At 37.0% G+C, this 26,470-nt stretch overlaps 1 protein-coding gene across 7 annotated transcripts in view; it reads left to right on the plus strand.

Annotated features, from left to right (window-relative positions):
- gulp1a (GULP PTB domain containing engulfment adaptor 1a) overlaps positions 1-26,470 on the plus strand; it is a 144,697-nt gene that overhangs the window by 82,181 nt on the left and 36,046 nt on the right. The window contains exon 1 of one of the 7 annotated variants that reach the window (XM_058392931.1): positions 22,122-22,278. The exons of 4 other annotated variants lie outside the window; for them this stretch is intronic. The gene's annotated coding sequence lies outside the window, so the exon portion shown is untranslated. Of the gene's footprint in view, positions 1-22,121; positions 22,279-22,362; positions 22,553-23,224; positions 23,363-26,470 lie in introns of those variants that run through there. 2 more of the 7 variants (XM_058392932.1, XM_058392933.1) reach the window with 2 other exon arrangements.

A 26,470-nucleotide genomic window follows, 5' to 3' on the forward strand; every position in this document is an offset into this window, starting at 1 on the left:
TGATGTAGGAGTTGTTGCTGTTGCTATTGTTGATGATGTAGTAGCTGTTGTTGCTGTTGTTGATTTAGTCGTTGTTGCTGTTGTTGATTTAGTCGTTGTTGCTGTTGTTGGTGTATTAGTAGTTGTTGTTGCTGTTGTTAATGACGCTGTTAAGGACATGGCAGATAGTTAAAATGCACCTCTCCTTGCTCATGTCCTCAGCAAACTAGCTTTAATTGACAATTAGGTTTGACTTGTCACATCGTTTGCAACCTCCCCCTTCGTGTCTCATCAAAGATCCAACCGCAGTGCATCAGCTCGCAAAATTGTTCCAGCTCTAGTAGTTGTTGCTGTTGTTAATGATGTAGTACTTGTTGCTATTGTTGATACATTAGTTGTAGTTGTTGCTATCATGGTGTAGTTGCTGTTGCTATTGCTGTTGTTGATGATGTTTCTGTTGTTGGTGTATTACTAGTTGTTGATATTGTTGATATAGTTATTGTTACTGTTGGTACATTAGTTGTTGTTACTGTTGTTGGTGTATTACTTGTTGTTGCTATTGTTGATGAAGTTGGTGTTACTGTTGGTGTGTTTCTAGTTGTTGTTGCTATTGTTAATGATGGTTAATGGTGTGTTACTGTTGTTGTATTAGTTGTAGTTGTTGCTGTGATGTAGTAGTTGTTGTTGCAGTTGCTGTTGTTGATGTAGTTGTTGTTACTGTTGGTGTATTAATAGTAGTTGTTGTTGTTTTTGATGATGTAGCAGTAGTTGATGTTGGTGTATTACTATTTGTTAGCTGTTGTTAATGATGTAGTAGTTGTTGCTATTGTTGGTTTATTAGTTGTACTTGTTGCTATGATGGTGTAGTAATTGTTGATTTTGATGTAATAGTTGTTGCTTTTGTAGTTGTTGTTACTGTTGTTGGTGTATTACTAGTTGTTGATGATGAAGTTGTTGTTACTATTGATGGTGCTTTATTGTTGATGATAAAGCTGTAGTTTTTCCTGGTGTGTTAGATGTTGTTGATGATGTAGTTGTTGTTACTGTTATTGGTATATTTCTAGTAGTTGTTGCTATTGTTGATGATGTAGTAATAGTTGCTGTTGTTGGAGTATATCTAATTGTTGTTGTTACTGTTGTTGGTGTATTACTAATTGTTATTACTGTTATTGGTGTATTTTTAGTAGTTGTTGCTATTGTTGATGTAGTTGCTGGTGTGTTAGATGCTAGATGATGTACTAGTTGTTGCTTTTGCTGTTGTTGCTGTAGTTGTTATTAGTTGTAGTATTAGCAGCTGTTATAGTCTTCTTCTTTGCTGTTGACTTTGTTGTTGTATTGTTTACATACTAGTGTAGAGAAATGCTCTTATTTGAGTGTTGTGAAGGACGTGGCAGCCAGTTAAAATGCATCTCTCCTTGCTCATGTCCTCAGCAAACTAGCTTTAATTGGCAATTAGGTTTTCCTTGTCACAGTGTTTACAACAGCAGTGCATCAGCTCGCAAAATTGTTCCATCTCCGCACCGTGAGCTTGCTTAACTACTTTAATTCCAGCACTAAGGACAAGGACTGTGTACCAATCAGGACTTTCTCTTCAGGGAGTTCAGTTTGTGTTACTGTCAGTGGCTAATGAATGTATTGAACTGTTGTTTGTTACACAGAGACACATTCAAGACAGGACTAGGGGTGTGAAGATTCACTCCTTACAATCAGTGCACTGTGTGTTTATACTTTCAGTATGTATAGTCTCATTCATAACATTGAGAATCAGGCAGAAGGGTGGTTCGATCTGGGTGTAGCTGTAGGAGTAACTATGGGTGTAGCACTGGGTGTAGCTTCAGAATAGCTCTGTGTGTAGCTCTAGGACTAGCTCTGGGTGTAACTCTGGGAGTAGCTCTGGGTGTAGCTCTAGGAGTAGCTCTGGGTGTAGATGTAAGAGTAGCTCTGGGTGTAGCTCTGGGAGTAGCTCTGGGAGTAGCTCTGGGTATAACTCTGGGAGTAGCTCTGGGTATAACTCTGGGAGTAGCTCTGGGTGTAGCTCTAGGAGTAGCTCTGGGTGTAGATGTAAGAGTAGCTCTGGGTGTAGCTCTGGGAGTAGCTCTGGGTGTAGATGTAAGAGTAGCTCTGGGTGTAGCTCTAGGAGTAGCTCTGGGTATAGCTGTAGGACTAACTCTGGTTGTTGCTCTGGGTATAGCTCTGAGTATAACTCTGGGAGTAGATTCACTCCTTACAATCAGTGCACTGTGTGTTATACTTTCAGTATGTATGGTCTCATTCATAACATTGAGAATCAGGCAGAAGGGTGGTTCGATCTGGGTGTAGCTGTAGGAGTAACTATGGGTGTAGCACTGGGTGTAGCTTCAGAATAGCTCTGTGTGTAGCTCTAGGAGTAGCTCTGGGTGTAGCTCTGGGTATAGATGTAAGAGTAGCTCTGGGAGTAGCTCTGGGTATAGCTGTAGGACTAACTCTGGTTGTAGCTCTGGTTGTAGCTCTGGGTGTAGCGCTTGTATGACAAATTTTATTTTTTTTTTATTACTGGTATACATTCATTTAAAATTTAAATTATAAATGAGCTTCCTTTGGCACTGCCTGTCAGTCACAGTAAAGAAGTGTGGCTTATAGGTTTCCTAGCAAATTAAGGACACATAGCCTCTGTACATGTATCAGCCTCTGTGCTTTTTCATCCTGGTAAAGAAGGTGTGACCTTCGAACCTTTCAGTAGCTATTAAAGTATGATCCTCTGGGTGTCTGTCAGTAGTTAAAAAGTGGCTTTGATCTCTGTCAAACTCAGTGAAGTAGGTGTCGCCTTGTGTCTGTCAGTCACCGTGAAGGAGGTGTGGCCTTGTTTCTTTTAGCCCGAGTAAAAGAAGTGTGACCTTGGTGTCTGTCAGTCACCGTGAAGGAGGTGTGGCCTTGTGTCTGTCAGTCCCAGTGAGCCTTAACATCAACATTGTACATCACCTATTATATCTAATTACTTTTTAATTCATGATGTAGCTCAACAATAGTTATATAATATTTCATATGTTTGTACTTTCTTATGTTTCTACATTCTAATTACATTACATTCAGTATTACAGCATTACACATTCATATTTCTCAATTTATAGTCAGAGAATGACGCTAATCGTTTAATAATCCTCAAGCCTGTGCTTTTCTATAGAAATGTTTAATATGATTATGTCTGGTGCTAATCACAGTCCCTTACTGTGTCACACAGTAACTGTTCACTGATACGTTCGAAAATTCCCTACACTGAGGAAATCTGGATTGTTAACACATAAGAGGACATCTTTTGTTGTTTTTTCCCCCCAGGCTTAGGCTGCATCTTCACCTCGTTCAGTTAATTGAAGCGACACACTTTTATCTCCAGACTGTCGCACACTTATCCGTTCTCGAGTGGTATTACAAATGAATTGTGAAATGAGGACATATCCAGAACATTCAGCACTTACTGTGTAACACTTGAAAGAGTCTGAATGGGTAAAAAATGTAGCCATTATTTTCTGATACAGCTTCTTCTACAGATTCTATATTTAATAGACACTTGTTTTTGTTTTTTTATATATATTTTTTTAACACAGGCTGAATCCAGGTAAACAGCGGTATGATTGTCTTGGCAGCTCTCAGCTTTCGGTTGTTTCACTAAGTTCTCTGTTTCCTGTTCTTTATTAATTCATGCTTGGAAACACATGTTTAGCCCAGAGCGCCGCTGCTGAAGCTCTGAGCTTTAAGGCGATTTTTTCAGGAAGTCCGAGCTCCCTTCGGTTAACGTGGGAGGCTTTGGAGGCAGGAAGCAATGTCTAATAGACTGAATTTCCATGTGCACTCCTTCAGGTCCTTCACTCCTTCATGGAAAACAACACACACTTGGATTTCCGTCTTCGTTAACATTATGTTTTTGTTTATTTAAGGCAGAGGTTGGTTTGTGATTTGGCTAGTATGAGGTTAGTTTTAGGAGGATTTTTTGTCTCATGTCATTTACAGTGTTACCTGAAGCGTAAACAACTAAGCTTTGACTGTTTCGATTTTGAAAGTTGATGCTTTAAATCCTTTGGTAATAGATAATGAACCAATATAATAAATTAATTAAATAATAATAAAAAAAAACTATAGTTTGTTGTAAACATCCTCTAAAACTTTCATTGAATGGTCAAAATGTTTGACATCTGTGACTTCTGAGTTCTGATACTGCTCAGGAAGTTAAAAAATATTACGTTTTTTTTTTTTTTTTTGAGTCGGGTGAAATATCCAGAACATGTCATTTCTGCAGCTCTATTTTTTGGCCAAGGTTAGTATCTCACTTAAAAAAAAAAAAAAAAAATCTGCAACCTCAGAATTCACAGCATGATTGATTCACTTCCTGCTTTCGAATAGGACGCTGAGACGCTGCAGTCAAACCGAACTAGAGTTCATTTAGAAGCGGACTGAAAACATCTCGCTCAGTCTCAGAGTGTCATCCCTGTGTTCTTGCCTGTTTAAGTGAACTGCACTGGGGAGGAAAACAAAACGATTCATTCGAATGGACTCGACTATTGCTGGGATGCCAAGCTTTAGAGCCCCGGTGTGCCGGGGTGTGAAGGAAACCTCGAAAGACTCCTGTTTATTCAGCCACACTTATGGCTTAAGCTCAGGTTCAAGATCACGCTTCTTGCAGCATGTGTGTGTGTGTGTGTGTGTGTGTGTGTGTCACAAACACTGCAAAACATTCTCTCTCGCACTCTATGTCTCTCTATCTTGGTAACAGGTTACAAAAGAGTTTGAAAGCACAAAACAGACAAACACAATAAGTAAATTCACAATAATATGAAACAGGTGAGAATTATCACACATTACCTGCCAGTTTTACTCGTCTGTTCCACATCCACACTCCGCCATTGTGTAGCATAAATCCTGGGAGTAGTGTGTTTTCACTGAAATTTCCAAGAAGAAGAAGAAGTGCGCTTCAAGAACCCCGGTGATTTGTGTGTGGAATGTTGGATATTTCATGCAATCGATGCTCACAGCTTTCCTTACTTAGCAGAAGAGGGGTGGAGCTACTAGATGCTGGATGAGAAAAAAAAAAAAATCCAAGATACCTGATGACAATTCTGTGAACAATGGCTTTTTAATTAGCGCAAGATTTTAAGATTTTTTCACGTTTTCTGCTAAATCTCACAGTGTTGCATTGGTTGTGTCTGGGAAACGGGTTATACTTCTGGTGAGTGTAAAAAAAAAAAAACTACTTTAGTACCTTCATGAATTTTAAACACTAGACTCTTGATTGCAAAGTGCATAGTGTAAGTGTGTAGTATGTCATCTGGGACAATTCTGTGTTGTTGCACTTTATAATTTATTATATGGTCAGTTGTTAAATGATTGTAAATACGACACTTCCTGAACTGTAGCAAGGCCATGCTGGTCATCGTAGTTTCTGTTTTCTGCTTCTCTCTCGAGGTCTTTGCTCATTCTCTTTCCCTGTCTTCTCTCTATACAGCATCCCTCACTCAAAGCAAAGACAGTGATTGTCTTTGGCCTTTCAAGCTGTCATGAGGGTTTAGACATCTCTTAATCTTCTGTTTATTAAAGGAAACATTGTCCTTTCTCAGCTGTGTGGTCCAACCTTTGTCTCTTCTTAATTGGATTGCTTTGCTCGTTGTATCAGCAGGAAATGTCAGGCTCTGACCTATTGGATTATCCCTGTGTTTAGTCTCAGTCTTTTTAAGATTAGTTGTGTGTTTCCTGTCAGAAATCAAAGTCTTTTAGAGCAGTACACACTTCAGTCTGTTGCCTTCTCCTTTACTAAGATAATTAACCTGTGTGTCATTGGCTTTTAATAAATAAAGGTGTTGTAATGCAGTGTGATGTTCACATATTACTCACATGTTACTGTACTCGATTGTGGTTTAACAAAAAGGGTTCTGAGGAGGAAAAACATTCTTTTAACATCTTTCTAATAATTTCTGAAAACCTTCTAATAAGATGTCTACAAAACAAAAGCTTTCACAGCAATAGTTGGACCTTTTGAGTACTATGAATTTCATTTCACTTGGGTAATTTCACTCAAAGATAAAGAAAACTCCCCCCCCCAAGCTAAGTTAACTAGCTTAAAATGTGAATTAGCTAATTTAGCTGACAAGTAAGATAGCGAATACGTCCCCCCAGAAATGTCTCATGACATAAGATCTATACATATTGCATTTTGAAGTGTGTTTAAACATTTTCTATAGCGCTTTAATTAATAAATTACAGCATTGTGACATCACATAAGACATCACTAAATGACTCAAGCTGTGATAAACTGCAGTAGTAGCTAGTTTCGTAGAATTTAGCCCAGCTAGCTTGTGCCAACATATCGCAAAGATAATAGCAATAATAGCAACAAATTTATAAAAAAAAATTTCCTCAGGTGTATTAAAGCCAGTTGTTTTTTTCTCTGTTAGACAGCGTGCAGTGAGATGGAGTTACAGGACATGTGTTTTACTGCTTTCCATGACACCTTGATTGGTCGGGTCATGTCACCTTTATTTCAAGTCATGTCAAGAAGCTTTTATTGTCATTTCAACCATACATAGCTGACACAGTGAAATAAAACAACACAGAGCTACATAAACACAACACAGCTTCATAAAACAACACAGAGCTACAAAAAAGAACAAAGAGCTACATAAACAACACAGAGCTACATAAACAACACAGAGCTACATAAAACAACACAGAGCTACATAAAACAACACAGAGCTACATAAAACAACACAGAGGTACAAAAACACAAGAGCTTCATAAAACACAGAGCTACATAAAACAACACAGAGCTACATAAAACAACACAGAGGTACAAAAACAACACAGAGGTACAAAAACAACACAGAGCTACATAAAACACAACAGAGCTACAAAAAAGAACACAGAGCTACATAAAACAACACAGAGCTACATAAAACAACACAGAGCTACATAAACAACACAGAGCTACATAAACAACACAGAGCTACATAAACACAACACAGAGCTACATAAACAACACAGAGCTACATAAACAACACAGAGCTACATAAACAACACAGAGCTACATAAACAACACAGAGCTACATAAACACAACACAGAGCTACATAAACAACACAGAGCTACATAAAACAACACAGAGCTACATAAACAACACAGAGCTACATAAACAACACAGAGCTACATAAATCAACACAGAGCGACATAAAACAACACAGAGCTACATAAACAACACAGAGCGACATAAATCAACACAGAGCGTCATAAAACAACACTGAGTTACATAAATCAACACAGAGCGACATAAAACAACACAGAGCTACATAAATCAACACAGAGCGACATAAAACAACACAGAGCCACATAAACACAGAGCTACATAAACAACACAGAGCTACATAAATCAACACAGAGCGACATAAAACAACACAGAGTTACATAAACAACACAGAGCTACATAAATCAACACAGAGCTACATAAAACAACACAGAGTTACATAAACAACACAGAGCTACATAAAACAACACAGAGCTACATAAACAACACAGAGTTACATGAACAACACAGAGCTACATAAAACAACACAGAGCTACATAAACAACACAGAGCTACATAAAACAACACAGAGCTACATAAACAACACAGAGTTACATGAACAACACAGAGCTACATAAAACAACACAGAGCTACATAAAACAACACAGAGCTACATAAAACAACACAGAGCTACATAAACAACACAGAGCTACATAAAACAACACAGAGCTACATAAAACAACACAGAGCTACATAAACAACACAGAGCTACATAAAACAACACAGAGCTACATAAAACAACACAGAGCTACATAAACAACACAGAGCTACATAAAACAACACAGAGCTACATAAAACAACACAGAGGTACAAAAACACAAGAGCTTCATAAAACACAGAGCTACATAAAACAACACAGAGCTACATAAACAACACAGAGCTACATAAAACAACACAGAGCTACATAAACAACACAGAGCTACATAAACAACACAGAGCTACATAAAACAACACAGAGCTACATAAACAACACAGAGCTACATAAACAACACAGAGCTACATAAACAACACAGAGCTACATAAACACAACACAGAGCTACATAAACAACACAGAGCTACATAAAACAACACAGAGCTACATAAACAACACAGAGCTACATAAACAACACAGAGCTACATAAAACAACACAGAGTTACATAAACAACACAGAGCTACATAAAACAACACAGAGCTACATAAAACAACACAGAGCTACATAAAACAACACAGAGCTACATAAAACAACACAGAGCGACATAAAACAACACAGAGCTACATGAACAACACAGAGCTACATAAAACAACACAGAGCTACATGAACAACACAGAGCTACATAAACAACACAGAGCTACATAAAACAACACAGAGCTACATAAAACAACACAGAGCTACATAAACAACACAGAGTTACATGAACAACACAGAGCTACATAAAACAACACAGAGCTACATAAAACAACACAGAGCTACATAAAACAACACAGAGCTACATAAACAACACAGAGTTACATGAACAACACAGAGCTACATAAAACAACACAGAGCTACATAAACAACACAGAGCTACATAAAACAACACAGAGCTACATAAAACAACACAGAGCTACATAAACAACACAGAGTTACATGAACAACACAGAGCTACATAAAACAACACAGAGCTACATAAAACAACACAGAGCTACATAAAACAACACAGAGCTACATAAACAACACAGAGTTACATGAACAACACAGAGCTACATAAAACAACACAGAGCTACATAAACAACACAGAGCTACATAAAACAACACAGAGCTACATAAAACAACACAGAGCTACATAAAACAACACAGAGCTACATAAACAACACAGAGCTACATAAACAACACAGAGCTACATAAACAACACAGAGCTACATAAAACAACACAGAGCTACATAAATCAACACAGAGCGACATAAATCAACACAGAGTTACATAAATAACACAGAGCTACATAAAACAACACAGAGTTACATAAAACAACACAGAGAGACATAAAACAACACAGAGTTACATAAATCAACACAGAGCGACATAAACAAAACAGAGTGACGAACACAACACAGCTACATAAAACAACACAGCTACATAAAACAACACAGCTACATAAAACAACACAGAGTTACATAAACAACACAGAGCGACATAAAACAACACAGAGTTACATAAACAACACAGAGCGACATAAAACAACACAGAGTTACATAAATCAACACAGGGTTACATAAACAACACAGAGCGACATAAAACAACACAGAGTTACATAAACAACATAGAGCTACATAAAACAACACAGCTACATAAAACAACACAGAGCGACATAAACAAAACAGAGTGACAAACACAACACAGCTACATAAAACAACACAGAGTTACATAAATCAACATAGAGCGACATAAATCAACACAGAGTTACATAAATCAACACAGAGTTACATAAATCAACACAGCTACATAAAACAACACAGAGTTACATAAACAAAACAGAGTGACAAACACAACACAGCTACATAAATCAACACAGAGTTACATAAATCAACATAGAGCGACATAAATCAACACAGAGTTACATAAAACAACACAGAGTTACATAAATCAACACAGCTACATAAAGTTACATAAACAACACAGAGCGACATAAAACAACACAGCTACATAAAACAACACAGAGTTACATAAACAACACAGAGCTACATAAAACACAGAGTTACATAAATCAACACAGAGTTACATAAACAACACAGAGCTACATAAAACAACACAGAGCTACATAAAACAACACAGAGCTACATAAAACAACACAGAGGTACAAAAACACAAGAGCTTCATAAAACACAGAGCTACATAAAACAACACAGAGCTACATAAACAACACAGAGCGACATAAAACAACACAGCTACATAAAACAACACAGAGTTACATAAACAACACAGAGCTACATAAAACAACACAGAGTTACATAAATCAACACAGAGTTACATAAACAACACAGAGCTACATAAAACAACACAGAGCTACATAAAACAACACAGAGCTACATAAAACAACACAGAGCTACATAAAACAACACAGAGCTACATAAAACAACACAGAGCTACATAAAACAACACAGAGCTACATAAAACAACACAGAGGTACAAAAACACAAGAGCTTCATAAAACACAGAGCTACATAAAACAACACAGAGCTACATAAACAACACAGAGCTACATAAAACAACACAGAGCTACATAAACAACACAGAGTTACATGAACAACACAGAGCTACATAAAACAACACAGAGCTACATAAACAACACAGAGCTACATAAACAACACAGAGCTACATAAACAACACAGAGCTACATAAAACAACACAGAGCTACATAAACAACACAGAGCTACATAAAACAACACAGAGCTACATAAACAACACAGAGCTACATAAAACAACACAGAGCTACATAAAACAACACAGAGCTACATAAAACAACACAGAGCTACATAAAACAACACAGAGCTACATAAAACAACACAGAGCTACATGAACAACACAGAGCTACATAAAACAACACAGAGCTACATGAACAACACAGAGCTACATAAAACAACACAGAGCTACATAAAACAACACAGAGCTACATAAACAACACAGAGTTACATGAACAACACAGAGCTACATAAAACAACACAGAGCTACATAAAACAACACAGAGCTACATAAACAACACAGAGCTACATAAACAACACAGAGCTACATAAACAACACAGAGCTACATAAAACAACACAGAGCTACATAAATCAACACAGAGCGACATAAATCAACACAGAGTTACATAAATAACACAGAGCTACATAAAACAACACAGAGTTACATAAAACAACACAGAGAGACATAAAACAACACAGAGTTACATAAATCAACACAGAGCGACATAAACAAAACAGAGTGACGAACACAACACAGCTACATAAAACAACACAGCTACATAAAACAACACAGCTACATAAAACAACACAGAGTTACATAAACAACACAGAGCGACATAAAACAACACAGAGTTACATAAACAACACAGAGCGACATAAAACAACACAGAGTTACATAAACAACACAGAGCGACATAAAACAACACAGAGTTACATAAATCAACACAGGGTTACATAAACAACACAGCTACATAAAACAACACAGAGCGACATAAACAAAACAGAGTGACAAACACAACACAGCTACATAAATCAACACAGAGTTACATAAATCAACATAGAGCGACATAAATCAACACAGAGTTACATAAACAACACAGAGCGACATAAATCAACACAGCTACATAAATCAACACAGAGTTACATCAATCAACACAGAGCAACATAAAACAACACAGAGTTACATAAATCAACACAGGGTTACATAAACAACACAGAGTGACATAAAACAACACAGCTACATAAAACAACACAGAGTTACATAAACAACACAGAGTTACATAAATCAACACAGAGTTACATAAATCAACACAGCTACATAAATCAACACAGAGTTACATAAACAACACAGAGCGACATAAATCAACACAGTTACATAAATCAACACAGAGTTACATAAATCAACACAGCTACATAAATCAACACAGAGTTACATAAATCAACACAGCTACATAAATCAACACAGAGTTACATAAACAACACAGAGCGACATAAATCAACACAGTTACATAAATCAACACAGAGTTACATAAATCAACACAGCTACATAAATCAACACAGAGTTACATAAACAACACAGAGCAACATAAAACAACACAGAGTTACATAAACAACACAGAGCGACATAAAACAACACAGTTTTACATAAACAACATAGAGCTACATAAAACAACACAGCTACATAAAACAACACAGAGTTACATAAACAACACAGAGCGACATAAAACAACACAGAGTTACATAAATCAACACAGAGTTACATAAACAACACAGAGCTACATAAAACAACACAGAGTTACATAAATCAACACAGAGTTACATAAACAACACAGAGCGACATAAAACAACACAGAGTTACATAAACAACACAGAGCGACATAAAACAACACAGAGTTACATAAATCAACACAGCTACATAAAACAACACAGAGTTACATAAACAACACAGAGCGACATAAAACAACACAGAGTTACATAAATCAACACAGAGTTACATAAATCAACACAGCTACATAAATCAACACAGAGTTACATAAATCAACACAGTTACATAAATCAACACAGAGTTACATAAATCAACACAGCTACATAAATCAACACAGAGTTACATAAACAACACAGAGCGACATAAATCAACACAGTTACATAAATCAACACAGAGTTACATAAATCAACACAGCTACATAAATCAACACAGAGTTACATAAACAACACAGAGCGACATAAAACAACACAGAGTTACATAAACAACACAGAGCGACATAAAACAACACAGTTTTACATAAACAACATAGAGCTACATAAAACAACACAGCTACATAAAACAACACAGAGTTACATAAACAACACAGAGCGACATAAAACAACACAGCTACATAAAACAACACAGAGTTACATAAACAACACAGAGCTACATAAAACAACACAGAGCTACATAAATCAACACAGAGTTACATAAACAACACAGAGCTACATAAAACAACACAGAGCTACATAAATCAACACAGAGTTACATAAACAACACAGAGCTACATAAAACAACACAGAGCTACATAAAACAACACAGAGCTACATAAAACAACACAGAGTTACATAAACAACACAGAGCGACATAAAACAACACAGAGTTACATAAACAACACAGAGCTACATAAAACAACACAGAGTTACATAAACAACACAGAGCTACATAAAACAACACAGAGTTACATAAACAACACAGAGCTACATAAAACAACACAGAGTTACATAAATCAACACAGAGTTACATAAACAACACAGAGCTACATAAAACAACACAGAGTTACATAAAACAACACAGAGTTACATAAAACAACACAGAGCTACATAAAACAACACAGAGTTACATAAACAACACAGAGCGACATAAAACAACACAGAGTTACATAAATCAACACAGAGCGACATAAAACAACACAGAGCTACATAAAACAACACAGAGCTACATAAATCAACACAGAGCTACATAAAACAACACAGAGTTACATAAAACAACACAGAGCGACATAAAACAACACAGAGTTACATAAACAACACAGAGCTACATAAATCAACACAGAGTTACATAAATCAACACAGCTACATAAAACAACACAGAGTTACATAAATCAACACAGCTACATAAATCAACACAGAGTTACATAAACAACACAGAGTTACATAAACAACACAGAGCGACATAAAACAACACAGTTTTACATAAACAACATAGAGCTACATAAAACAACACAGCTACATAAAACAACACAGAGCGACATAAACAAAACAGAGTGACAAACACAACACAGCTACATAAAACAACACAGAGTTACATAAATCTAAACAGAGAGCGACATAAAACAACACAGCTACATAAAACAACACAGAGTTACATAAACAACACAGAGCTACATAAAACAACACAGAGCTACATAAAACAACACAGAGTTACATAAAACAACACAGCTACATAAATCAACACAGAGTTACATAAATCAACACAGAGTTACATAAACAACACAGAGCGACATAAAACAACACAGAGTTACATAAACAACATAGAGCTACATAAAACAACACAGCTACATAAAACAACACAGAGCGACAAACAAAACAGAGTGACAAACACAACACAGCTACATAAAACAACACAGAGTTACATAAATCAACACAGAGCGACATAATTCAACACAGAGCGACATAAATCAACACAGAGTTACATAAATCAACACAGAGTGACATAAATCAACACAGAGTTACATAAATCAACACAGAGTTACATAAATCAACACAGAGTTACATAAACAACACAGAGCGACATAAAACAACACAGAGTTACATAAACAACATAGAGCTACATAAAACAACACAGCTACATAAAACAACACAGAGTTACATAAATCAACACAGAGTGACATAATTCAACACAGAGCGACATAAATCAACACAGAGTGACATAAATCAACACAGAGTGACATAAATCAACACAGAGTTACATAAATCAACACAGAGTTACATAAAACAACACAGAGCGACATAAACAAAACAGAGTGACGAACACAACACAGCTACATAAAACAACACAGCTACATAAAACAACACAGAGTTACATAAACAACACAGAGCGACATAAAACAACACAGAGTTACATAAATCAACACAGAGCAACATAAAACAACACAGAGTTACATAAATCAACACAGGGTTACATAAACAACACAGAGCGACATAAAACAACACAGAGTTACATAAACAACACAGAGCGACATAAAACAACACAGAGTTACATAAATCAACACAGGGTTACATAAACAACACAGAGCGACATAAAACAACACAGAGTTACATAAACAACATAGAGCTACATAAAACAACACAGCTACATTAAACAACACAGAGCGACATAAACAAAACAGAGTGACAAACACAACACAGCTACATAAATCAACACAGAGTTACATAAATCAACATAGAGCGACATAAATCAACACAGAGTTACATAAATCAACACAGAGTTACATAAATCAACACAGCTACATAAATCAACACAGAGTTACATAAATCAACACAGCTACATAAATCAACACAGAGTTACATAAATCAACACAGCTACATAAAACAACACAGAGCGACATAAACAAAACAGAGTGACAAACACAACACAGCTACATAAAACAACACAGAGTTACATAAATCAACACAGAGCGACATAAAACAACACAGAGTTACATAAATCAACACAGTTACATATATTCACACAGAGTTACATAAATCAACACAGCTACATAAAACAACACAGAGTTACATAAACAACACAGAGCAACATGAAACAACACAGAGTTACATAAACAACACAGAGCAACATGAAACAACACAGAGTTACATAAATCAACACAGCTACATAAATCAACACAGAGTTACATAAACAACACAGCGACATAAAACAACACAGAGTTACATAAATCAACACAGAGTTACATAAACAACACGGAGCGACATAAAACAACACAGTTTTACATAAACAACATAGAGCTACATAAAACAACACAGCTACATTAAACAACACAGAGCGACATAAACAAAACAGAGTGACAAACACAACACAGCTACATAAATCAACACAGAGTTACATAAATCAACATAGAGCGACATAAATCAACACAGAGTTACATAAATCAACACAGAGTTACATAAATCAACACAGCTACATAAATCAACACAGAGTTACATAAATCAACACAGCTACATAAATCAACACAGAGTTACATAAATCAACACAGAGCGACATAAACAAAACAGAGTGACAAACACAACACAGCTACATAAAACAACACAGAGTTACATAAATCAACACAGAGCGACATAAAACAACACAGAGTTACATAAATCAACACAGTTACATATATTCACACAGAGTTACATAAATCAACACAGCTACATAAAACAACACAGAGTTACATAAACAACACAGAGCAACATGAAACAACACAGAGTTACATAAATCAACACAGCTACATAAATCAACACAGAGTTACATAAACAACACAGCGACATAAAACAACACAGAGTTACATAAATCAACACAGAGTTACATAAACAACACGGAGCGACATAAAACAACACAGTTTTACATAAACAACATAGAGCTACATAAAACAACACAGCTACATAAAACAACACAGAGCGACATAAACAAAACAGAGTGACAAACACAACACAGCTACATAAAACAACACAGAGTTACATAAATCTAAACAGAGAGCAACATAAAACAACACAGCTACATAAAACAACACAGAGTTACATAAATCAACACAGCTACATAAATCAACACAGAGTTACATAAATCAACACAGCTACATAAATCAACACAGAGTTACATAAACAACACAGAGCGACATAAAACAACACAGCTACATAAAACAACACAGAGTTACATAAACAACACAGAGCTACATAAAACAACACAGAGCTACATAAAACAACACAGAGTTACATAAAACAACACAGCTACATAAATCAACACAGAGTTACATAAATCAACACAGAGTTACATAAACAACACAGAGCGACATAAAACAACACAGAGTTACATAAACAACATAGAGCTACATAAAACAACACAGAGCTACATAAACAACATAGAGCTACATAAAACAACACAGCTACATAATACAACACAGAGCGACAAACAAAACAGAGTGACAAACACAACACAGCTACATAAAACAACACAGAGTTACATAAATCAACACAGAGCGACATAAAACAACACAGAGCTACATAAAACAACACAGTACACAAAACAGAAAACTCATTACAACAGACTAAAAAGAGTCAAACACCTGAAAGGAAAACAAAAGGTTTTAAACTGTTCCATAATCCTGGAGCAGCGATGACTAAAGAGAAGAGAAGATAAACATAGCTTCAGCGCTCGGAAAGAATGTTAGCTGCATTTGTGGGAATTACACCCTTCATGTTACATAACTATTTCTATTTTCACGAAGGTTATGGATGAATATTTCCATCTAATCAGCAGCCAGTTCAGATAATCACCTGGGTTTAGATCGGATTATATAATTGCTGACTAACAACACGTGGTCCAACTTTTTTCTTTCTTTCATGAGTTAAACTCAACTAAAATTGTAATGGTCCGTTTATGGAAAATTCCAGTTTAGCAGATAAAATGACTAAAGAGTTTAAACACTTTCCTTTTAAGGCATAACCATTGGTCCGGGGTTGTGCATTAAGACACTTTGAAGTGCTAATGCTTTGTTTCGCTTCATGTTACCGCTTTGGATTTGTGTTTCAGACTCTGAACAGATGAAACATGTCAGTTTAAATGTGATGCGGGTTGAAATAATACGCCGTTTCTCTCTCTAAACGTTCTCTTTTTGCCATGTCATTTTGTAAGCAAGCCATTTCATCAGATAAATCAATTGAAATTACTATGTAAGTTGTTAGCTCGCTAGCTAATTTATATCCCATTGATCTTCACTTAACCCTCCACGTACTTTTCAGCTTAAATGTGACCCATTTTGACGTTTAACAGAAGTAAAGCCACTTTAAACGCAGTTGTTTTTAGCTTGAAATTTGCCAAAGTAACCAAAACTTTATTAACCTAATGTAAAGTAGCTACATTTCTTTGTATTGTATATAATGAAAAAAGTAAAATGCACCAAAAATGAAATATTTTTAAAAAATTTGGAGAACAGGATACACATTTTTAGACATTGAGGCTCTTATGGGTAACCTTTTTTGTAGTTTAATCAAATCAAACAAGACGTAATTGTCGTGTCAAACATATATAGCTAAATCAGTATACAGAGAAATGAATCAATGTTCCTTTAGGACCCTGTTAAAAAAAACAAAAAACAAAGACAGAGCTAAGGACTAAAAAGTTGAAATTCACAGATTCACTTTAATTGCATGTGTGCAACATTGTAAAAGACAAAAGACAATGCACACAGACTATGAAGTACACTACAAGACAGGTTTATAAAATAGTTCTGACCAGCATACAGTCAGTTTGGTTCTAAGTGAGTGTAAATAAGGATGCTATTGAGTCTAGATCTCTTTTGTGGGTGAAGTGGTGGTTTCATGGAAACTTCATCTCAAGCATGTGTAGATTTTTTTTTTTACAGTACAGTAGGGACAAAGTTCGGGGACACCTTGACACCATCACAACAACTGCCTGTGTCATCCAGGTTCCCACTGAGATAGGAGATTGGTCTTAGCAGTGCCATGGGGAAACTGTAAAGAAGTAAAACAGCAATAGCTTGATCATATATGATGCTCTATCCCAATCTACAATATTTAAAATATGTATGTTAATAGCATACCATGTGCAATATCACATTATATCATATCATGTGCGATATTATCTTAATTCTCCATGACACACAGGTACATCTCGTGTACTCTGAAGCAGTCTCTTGCAAAAGAATTTCCTTTGGAATGAATAAAGTTCCCTCTGTTTTCATCTTATCCCATCTTATCTACCTTATGTATGTTTTCTAAATTATCTCGTCTTATTATTTTATCTTATTTTATCTAATTTTATCTTGTCTTATCTAATCTCATGTTATCTCATCTTATCTTCTTATTTTATCTCATCTCATTTCATCTTATCTCACATCGTCTCATCTCATCTTATCTCAAGGAACAGCGGTCACAGGGTGCCTTGGCACGTGTACATTGTTTACAATGAGTGACATTTAACATTTAATTACTTATTATACACCCAACATGATTTATTTACATATTTCTAAAAACCTGAATAAAATCAAACCCCAAGCCAGGGGTGTAACAACCTTACAATGCATTTTCTAAAATTATTACTATCTTCTGTCGGTTTCTGTTTGCATTAAATATTTTAACTTCCTGCTCATTTGCTCATTTCTTGTTTGAGAACTAGTGCACTTTGGTGTTAAAAATCACAACCATCCCCATCCTGGCGTGACTCACAAAGCACAAAGCTCTTTATTTCACATTCTGTTCTCAGATAGCTGTGCTGTAAAAGGCACACGGCGCTCTGTAGATCACTGATTTTGAATCGTTTTGATTTGAACGGTCTCCGTCATAATTACTTTAACCCAGATTGAATCAGAATGTTGTGTTAAAGGAGAGAAAGAAAGAAAGAAAGAAAGAAAGAAAGAAAGAAAGAAAGAAAGAACGATGAGAATAGAGAGCAATAAAGAGACAGAACAAGAAAGAGAAAGACAAAAGGAAAGAAAGAGAGAGAAAAAGAGAGCGACTGAAAGAGAGAGAGAAACAGAATGAGAGAGAGAAAAAGAGAGTGCAAGACAGAATGAGAGAGAAAAGAGACCGAACAAGAAAGAGACAGATCAAGAAAGAAAAAGAGAGAGTGACAGAATGAGAGAGACAGAACAAGAGAGAGAAAGAAAGAGAGACAGAACGAGAGAGAAAGACAGAACGAGAGAGAGAGAAACAGAACAAGAGAGAAAAAGAGAGAGACGGAATGAGAGAGAGAAAGTCAGAATGAGAGAGCGACAGTATGAGAGAGACAGATCGAGAGAAAAAGACAGAACGGGAGAGAAAGAAAGGGAGACAGAACGAGAGAGAAAAGAGAGAGATAGACAGAACGAGAGAGAAAAAAAGAAAAAGGAAGAGAGAGAGAAACAGAACAGGTAAGAAAAAGAGAGAGACGGAACGAGAGAGAGAAAGTCAGAATGAGAGAGAAAGAGTGTGTGTGTGTGTGTGTGTGTGTAGTATGCTAGCGTATTGTCTTGTGGAAAACAGTGTGCTTTGTTTTAAACCCCTGCAGCCTCTCATGGTATTAATAGCTTATTTTACTAAGCAGTCACTTGAACATATTGTTTGAAACACAGACTTATTTAATTGCTTTCGACTGTAACGTTAAACTCCTAATAAATCCGTGTGATCGGATAAAACACAACATTTGACTTATCATGGTTACAAAACTAAAGTCACTGAACTATGGGCATTTTTTAAAATCCTCTGCTGCTTGTTGCTTTCCACCGCAATATGTTTTGATCCCACGTCCAGAGCACAGTCCATCAATCGCCGTCGTCTGTTCTTTAGATTCTTCTATAATGCTGTCCAGGTGCACAGGACATCATGAAAACACTTCACGAGAAGCCTGGTGCGTAGAATATCTAGTTTTTACCACCACACAGCACCTTGAGGAATGGAAAACTATTTGGCACACATTTAAACGCCCGGATTTCTTCCTCTCCCCCTCCGTCCCCACAGCTGTTCACACAAGACCGAGTGGTGGAGATGACGGAAAGCAAAAAAAAAAAGAAGAAGAAGAAAATGAAAAGAAAAACCCACACTCGAGAAAAATAAAGAGAGCAGAATGTGCTGAAGTCTGCATCATCACTGCAATGCCAAGACTAACACGCCACCACCCAGACCACTCAGGGGCCATACACAACGCACTCGAGAGCTTTCTGTGTGTAAATGGAGCCTGGTACTGCCTTTTTTTTTTTTTTTACTCCAAAAATCCCTGATCCTGATAACAGTGCAGGTTTTTAGACGACAGTATGTTTTGCTCAGAAGATCGTCCGACCCTCTCGTGTTTGTGCTCAAGTTGTTCTGCAGCTGCAGTGGAAAATTGAATTGGGGAACATGTTGGAACACGTTGCCTCCACGTTTCGGGGGATTTCTCTTCCTCCCTCCACCTTTTTTTCCTCACTGACCACAGGCTTTTTGGTGTCCCGTTGACTGAGTCTCAGCAGGGTCGTGAGAAATGTTTGAAATGTTTTCGTAGATTAAAGCACAAGGTTGGAAGATCCAGGAGTGAAGAAGTGAGTTATATTTTCTCTTCTAGTGGTGTAACATCTCTGTCTTGATCTGGATCTGGATCGGGTAACTGCTCTAAATAATCTCTATCTGTCTTCAAATTAAAAGCAGGAAAACAAACAATAGGCCACACAAGCCTACTTATTTATTTATTTAAAATTTATTTTATTTTATTTTATTTTATTTTTGAATCACTAGGAAACACATGTAGAAACCTCACAAGTCTCAGCATGATGTGTGAATTTAATAATAAACACCCTCAAATCTCCATCAGTCCAGTTTAAGTCCCACCACGATTTTGTGATGTTGCAATCATTGACATTAACACAGAATCATACTCAATTAAGAAAAAAAAACATTAAAATAAGGAGAGGTGTCGTGTGACATCATCACAATGAGCTTTGAGCCACAACTCTCCATTCATGTGCGTGGAACATCATATTATACATGTGTCTTCACTGGGAGGATTTTAAAAGAACAATCCGGTGCTTGTGATTTCACCAAATTGAATAAACAAATAATAAAAAAAAACCAGATTTTTGAGTTTTTGCAACATCCTGGAGAGACTCCAGAACCTGAGGTCACAGCTCCGGCACCGTGACCAGGCAGTTCCCAAGGATTGTCGTACATTCATGCTAACGTGGTCTTTGTTTGTTCTGCGAGGTTCACATCTGACCGCTCACTTGTGCATGAAAGTAACAACCTCCTGCTCACACGTCTTCTGGAGCATCTCCTGGGATCCTGATGAGCACTTTGAATCTTCAAGACTCCCTGTGAACCTTCCTTTCTTTAAAAGATTAAAATACTGAGCCTCCTGTTTGTATCTGATCAATAAATTAAATTATGCCACAGTAAACTTTTTTTCAGCTCTCATGATAACTTTTTAGATTTTTTTTTGAATTATAAACTTAATAAAAGCAGCTGATGTAATGTTTTTGTTTATTTTTTTGTAGAAAAATAAGGCCTGTTTCCAGTATTTAATTTTATTTATTTATTTTTGCATCAATAAAACTAATTTTATGTACAAATGCACATATTATGAATTAGGAATGAATAATTAATTTTTTTTTTTTTTTTAACAATACTATGAGATTATTTATCATTAAGAACATATTTTTAAGGCAGCACTACTGACTGCAGTTGCTGGCAGTTTGTGATCAAAACTATTCCTAACAATTTGTCCTTAAGAATCTTGATGTAATATTTTTGTCCTGTCTCCCTCGCCTGGTTTATATTTTTTTTTAAATTTTCCTACAAAATCCTGCAGCAGAAAAGATCCAGATTTGTGGTTAAAAATGTTTTTGAGGGATTTTTTTCGTGTGCTTTTCGTTTGTCCGTCTTTTTTTCACACGCATATACATGACTCTATTTTTTATATTTTTGTCAGACCTGAAATTTTAAACCCGCTAATGCAGTACAAACCTCCTCTTGGTTTTTTTCTTTTTTCTTTACTCACAGCACTCCTGTACGCATCCCCATCTGGCCCACAGCTGAAAACTATTAAGCACCGTTGGAACTTCCTCCCCACTATCCTTCCTTCTCGTTCTCTTTCTCTCCCTCTCTCCCTCTCACTCTCTCTCTCTCTCTCTCTCTCTCTCTCTCACACACACACGCACACACACAGAGTATAACTCGCCTCACCCTGTCTCTCATTCTTCTGCGGGTTCCTATGAAAGTCTACTCGTTAGTTGTCTCGCCTTGGCACACAGTACCGAGTGCTGTTTTTCTACTTGTTGGTAAGAAAGTTTGCCTTCATTTTCTTTTTTTTTCCCCAGCACACTGCCTGGACGTTGTTTATGGTCAGTCCAGTCCATGTGAGGAATGTAGGGAGTCGCATCCGTAAACAGCTCGCTGTGAAGGTTTAGCCAAATTCCAGAGCTGACACAAGATTCTTTTGCAGCGAAAGATTATTGCTGACGTTCGGATTGTTGGCGAGCGGTTGGCGTGGTCATGCATGTATGCTTGTTTTTGTGCTCGATGCTGCCTCACATCCACACACACACAGCTCAGGTTTGTGTACTTCAGCGCTGCTGATTTTTTCTGCTCACGCTCTTTTACTGGGAAATTTTCGAAATTGTTTTATATCCTAACTGGATGTAACTGACTGCTGAAAATTTCACAAGGTCAAAGGAGCTCACTATTTCTACTTGGAAAACAGCCCCAGTGGATGCAGTGTTAAAGAAATAATCGTTTTCTGCTTTGTCAAGAAAGCCATAAAAGTATTCGATTTACTTCTTGCTGAATTCCGCCTCTCTCGCTCTGTTTTCTGTTCTAAGATAACCTTCTACCCCAAAGTTTGCAGTTTTTCTTAGACTTTTTTAATATGCTCGGGGTGACTAATAAAGATTTATGCTTCCCTGTGTTGTCAAGACAGCTTCAAGTTTTCTCTTTGCTTTCTTCTTTTCTAACATAACTTTCTACTCTGCAGTTTTTTTGCTCTTATTTTCCCCTAGACTTTTTTAATATGCATGAAAGGACTAATGACAAACAGTGAGTCATGCTTCACTCGGCAGATGTGGTGATATAAAGCATTTATACCTGTAAACCCCCTCCCCCTTTCCCTGAATTTCTAACGTTTTATCGTGAAATGTGTTTTGCAGTTTGTTGACCAGATTCGTTTGCATTCCAGACAGTATTTTATCACTAAAGTGTCTTTCTCGGTGTCATTTTGGAGAGTGGTGGGAAGGGGCAGGCAGGTCGAGTTGCGTTTTGATTCCAGAGGGAGGTTTGAAGGTTTCCTAGGTCAGGGTGAGTCAGGAAGTGATAAAACACATGCTGATACAGCTGCTGTCAATCAGAGTGACCGGCAGCACAGCCCAGGTAAGGACCCAGGTGGCAAACTGATATTGAATTTATTTTTTGGGCAGGTTTCTCATTTTCTTCCTCTCTTTTCTTTCATACTGAAAACTCCATGAAATGCCTTCCTATGACAATAACCTGTATAAAAATCCCTGTAGAGAAAGTGACCAAAGTGACCTTTCACTGTGTCCTGATCTTTCCACCTTCCTCTGTATTGCATCAGGAAATAGTAGTTGTGGTTGATTCCTCCTCCTTTTTTTAAGTCACCTCATGAGTTTATTGCAATGCCTCACATGGCTCTTGCATCATAAATGCACCTGCTCGGTCAAGATCCCGCCGTCCTTGTCCACTTGACTCCATGTCGCAGTTTCTGACAGCTCAATTGGCCGTAAACACGCCTCAGCAGCGGTCTTGTTTTCTGTTCTGTTTTAGTACCAGGTCTGATAAGGTTTTGGCAAGTGGCACTCAGTATCTCTGCGCTGCTCCGTGAAGGACTTCAGGGAGCACAGAAATATGTCCTGGCTCCATCGCTGGCTCTGTTCATGATAAAAGATTTATGTAGCAATGCAGCTGAGAGAATCCTTTGCTCTGACTTTGCCAGTGATGCACTCTAGATGAAGTACATTAAAAACAGCTTATTAACTATAAACTTCCTGCCAGACCTAGAAATTTAATGAGGCGCTTAATATCGCTGGAAGATGCTTTGTAAAAATGTTTAAAAGTTTGTCTAGAGCTGTTACAAGATAAACTAATGAAATATTGATTTGTTTACGCTTTGACTCCACCTCCTATGTATATCCAGGACATAATCATGAAGCTTTGCCTTCTGGAGATAGCTGATATGCTTCCTCCAGTTTGTTTGGTAAAGAGTTAGCCAATTTTACTAGCTTTAATTAACTTCCCATCATCCCTTTTTTGTTTGTTTAATTTGGCAATTCACAGCAAATCCTTGCTTTTTCACCAGCAGACTGCTGTATTCTTCCATATTTGTATTTTGGATTGAAGGCTTTTAGGTTGGAAGTCTATCTTTTGGTCCCTGACTATTATCTGGATGATGTGACCTTAAAGAATGTTGCTATCAGAGCCAGTGAATTTGATACAATATTTCTTCTCCATGATTGTAATCAAGGACGACATTTAAACTAGCTTTTTAACGATTGGGTCTCTGACCTTATTTCATGTGATGATTGCTTTATTTTCCACTGTATGGATGAAAGAAGTTTCCAGAAAAGTTTGTATGGTATCCGGTTGCTGTTCATCCAACTCACATGGCCACATTATGGCAACCTTCAATTCTGGATTCAAAACCTCCTGACTTGTGGGTTGTAGTTCAAATCGTTGTCTAATGACCTTATTCCGAAGGTGATGTTCATTGTTGCAAATACCACCTCAAATGTAATCATGCCTGACTGTAGCAGCACCTACGTCTTGCTTCCATGCAGCAGTAATGGGGAAAATTAGCATTTTGAAGATCTGCACCTTGGCCTTAATGGATAGGTTTATTTCTTTTGAATGCACCACTCGATCAAGGCTAAGCTTGTGGTAGATTCAAAAGAAAACAAACCAAGAAAGTGGTATCCAATGTCAAGATTTACAGCAGGCTACCAGTTGAGCAAAACAAACCCTGGCCGATCTTGTAAATCCTCCCTATGGATGCAACTTCTTCTCTTGGACCATTGACCTCATGTATATAAACTTCTTGGCCTGATCGATTAGGATTCCATTGAAGGACTTGCTGGTGGACACTGGTTCACCAGTTCACCACTGGTTCTCTTGCCAGGACCATGACCTTGTCTGCAGTGACATATACATTAGGACCTTGGCATACAAATTTCATTCATTCTGGAGGTGAGTTCTTTAGGTACGAATCTTTAGATACGAATTGTGCCACTTGAAATAATGTAAATGCAGATAATCCGTTCCAGCCACCCAAAAATATTACCAATATTATCAATATTGGGGTCATGTGTCTTCACAGGAAGTCATGCCAGCAAGCTTAGGCTAAAAATAGAACAGACCAACAATGGCAATAATTTGTCAACAAAAATAGCTCGAACAATCATGTAGCTTTTGAACACATGCTGAAGGTAACATTGGTATCGTGGGTTGACTTTGAAACAGCTTTTGCTGACTGAAAAAAATATTTGTTAAATTTTTAAACTCGCTTCGATTGACTCTTAATTTTGTAGGCTCCTAGATGTCCGTGCAACTTAGCCGGCGTTCGGTTCAGTTCGTTCGTATGCCGAAAATGCTTCTAATGCCGATGCAAAATTTAAATTCTTAAGGCGAAAATTTGTAAGAGAGGGCATCCGTATGCTGAGGTTTCACTGTAGCAGGGATCAAAACACAACCAGCTCATTTTCAGTTCAACTTTCTCAGACACTTTGGTTACTTTAATTTAACTACTTTCATTATGTTCTTCAGATATTTAGATATTATCTAACAGTGAGAACAGTACAACTATCAACCAGTACACCTTTACCATCTGTTCTCCACTCTTTAATGTATATAAGCCCATATCTCTTCTTTTATATTGCTTCCCTTCTTCCTCTTTCCCCACTTACATCCCGTTAAATGACTCTTTCTTTAAATGAGATGATCTGGTCAGCACTAGCTCCCTTACTATCTATCAAGAAGGACGCTTTTATGTCGAGCGGAATGGGCGAGATATAACTCACCCTGTTGTGCCCGATAATTCTGACTTGATGTACCGTCTCCGGAGCAGACACAACACAACTTTAAATGTTCCCGATTTAACGATTCATCCTGTATGTAGCCGATACAGTGGGTCAATGAATGGAACCGATAGCTCAGATGTGTTTATTGCCTTTATGACCTTTATATGGCATGCTTTCTATGAGTGTATTGTATGCTGAATGAAACGACCCAGGTTGTCTGTTTTAATGTTGAGAAATGGCTAGAGAAATGGTGTTTGTTTAGAACTTGACTTCATGGAACATTTGTTTCATTTGGAGTGACATTTGGCTGAAAAATATCTGTTCCTTGTTTCTGTCAATACCTTTCTCTGTTTGTCATTTAGGTAATAAAACATTCTTTTCATTCTGTATTTTGTGGTATACTGTAATTTTCTGGATATACTGCAACACTGTGCCCTTTGTGGAAACTGCA

This window comes from Hemibagrus wyckioides, linkage group LG06, assembly GCF_019097595.1.
Source record: "Hemibagrus wyckioides isolate EC202008001 linkage group LG06, SWU_Hwy_1.0, whole genome shotgun sequence".
NCBI lineage: Eukaryota > Metazoa > Chordata > Actinopteri > Siluriformes > Bagridae > Hemibagrus > Hemibagrus wyckioides.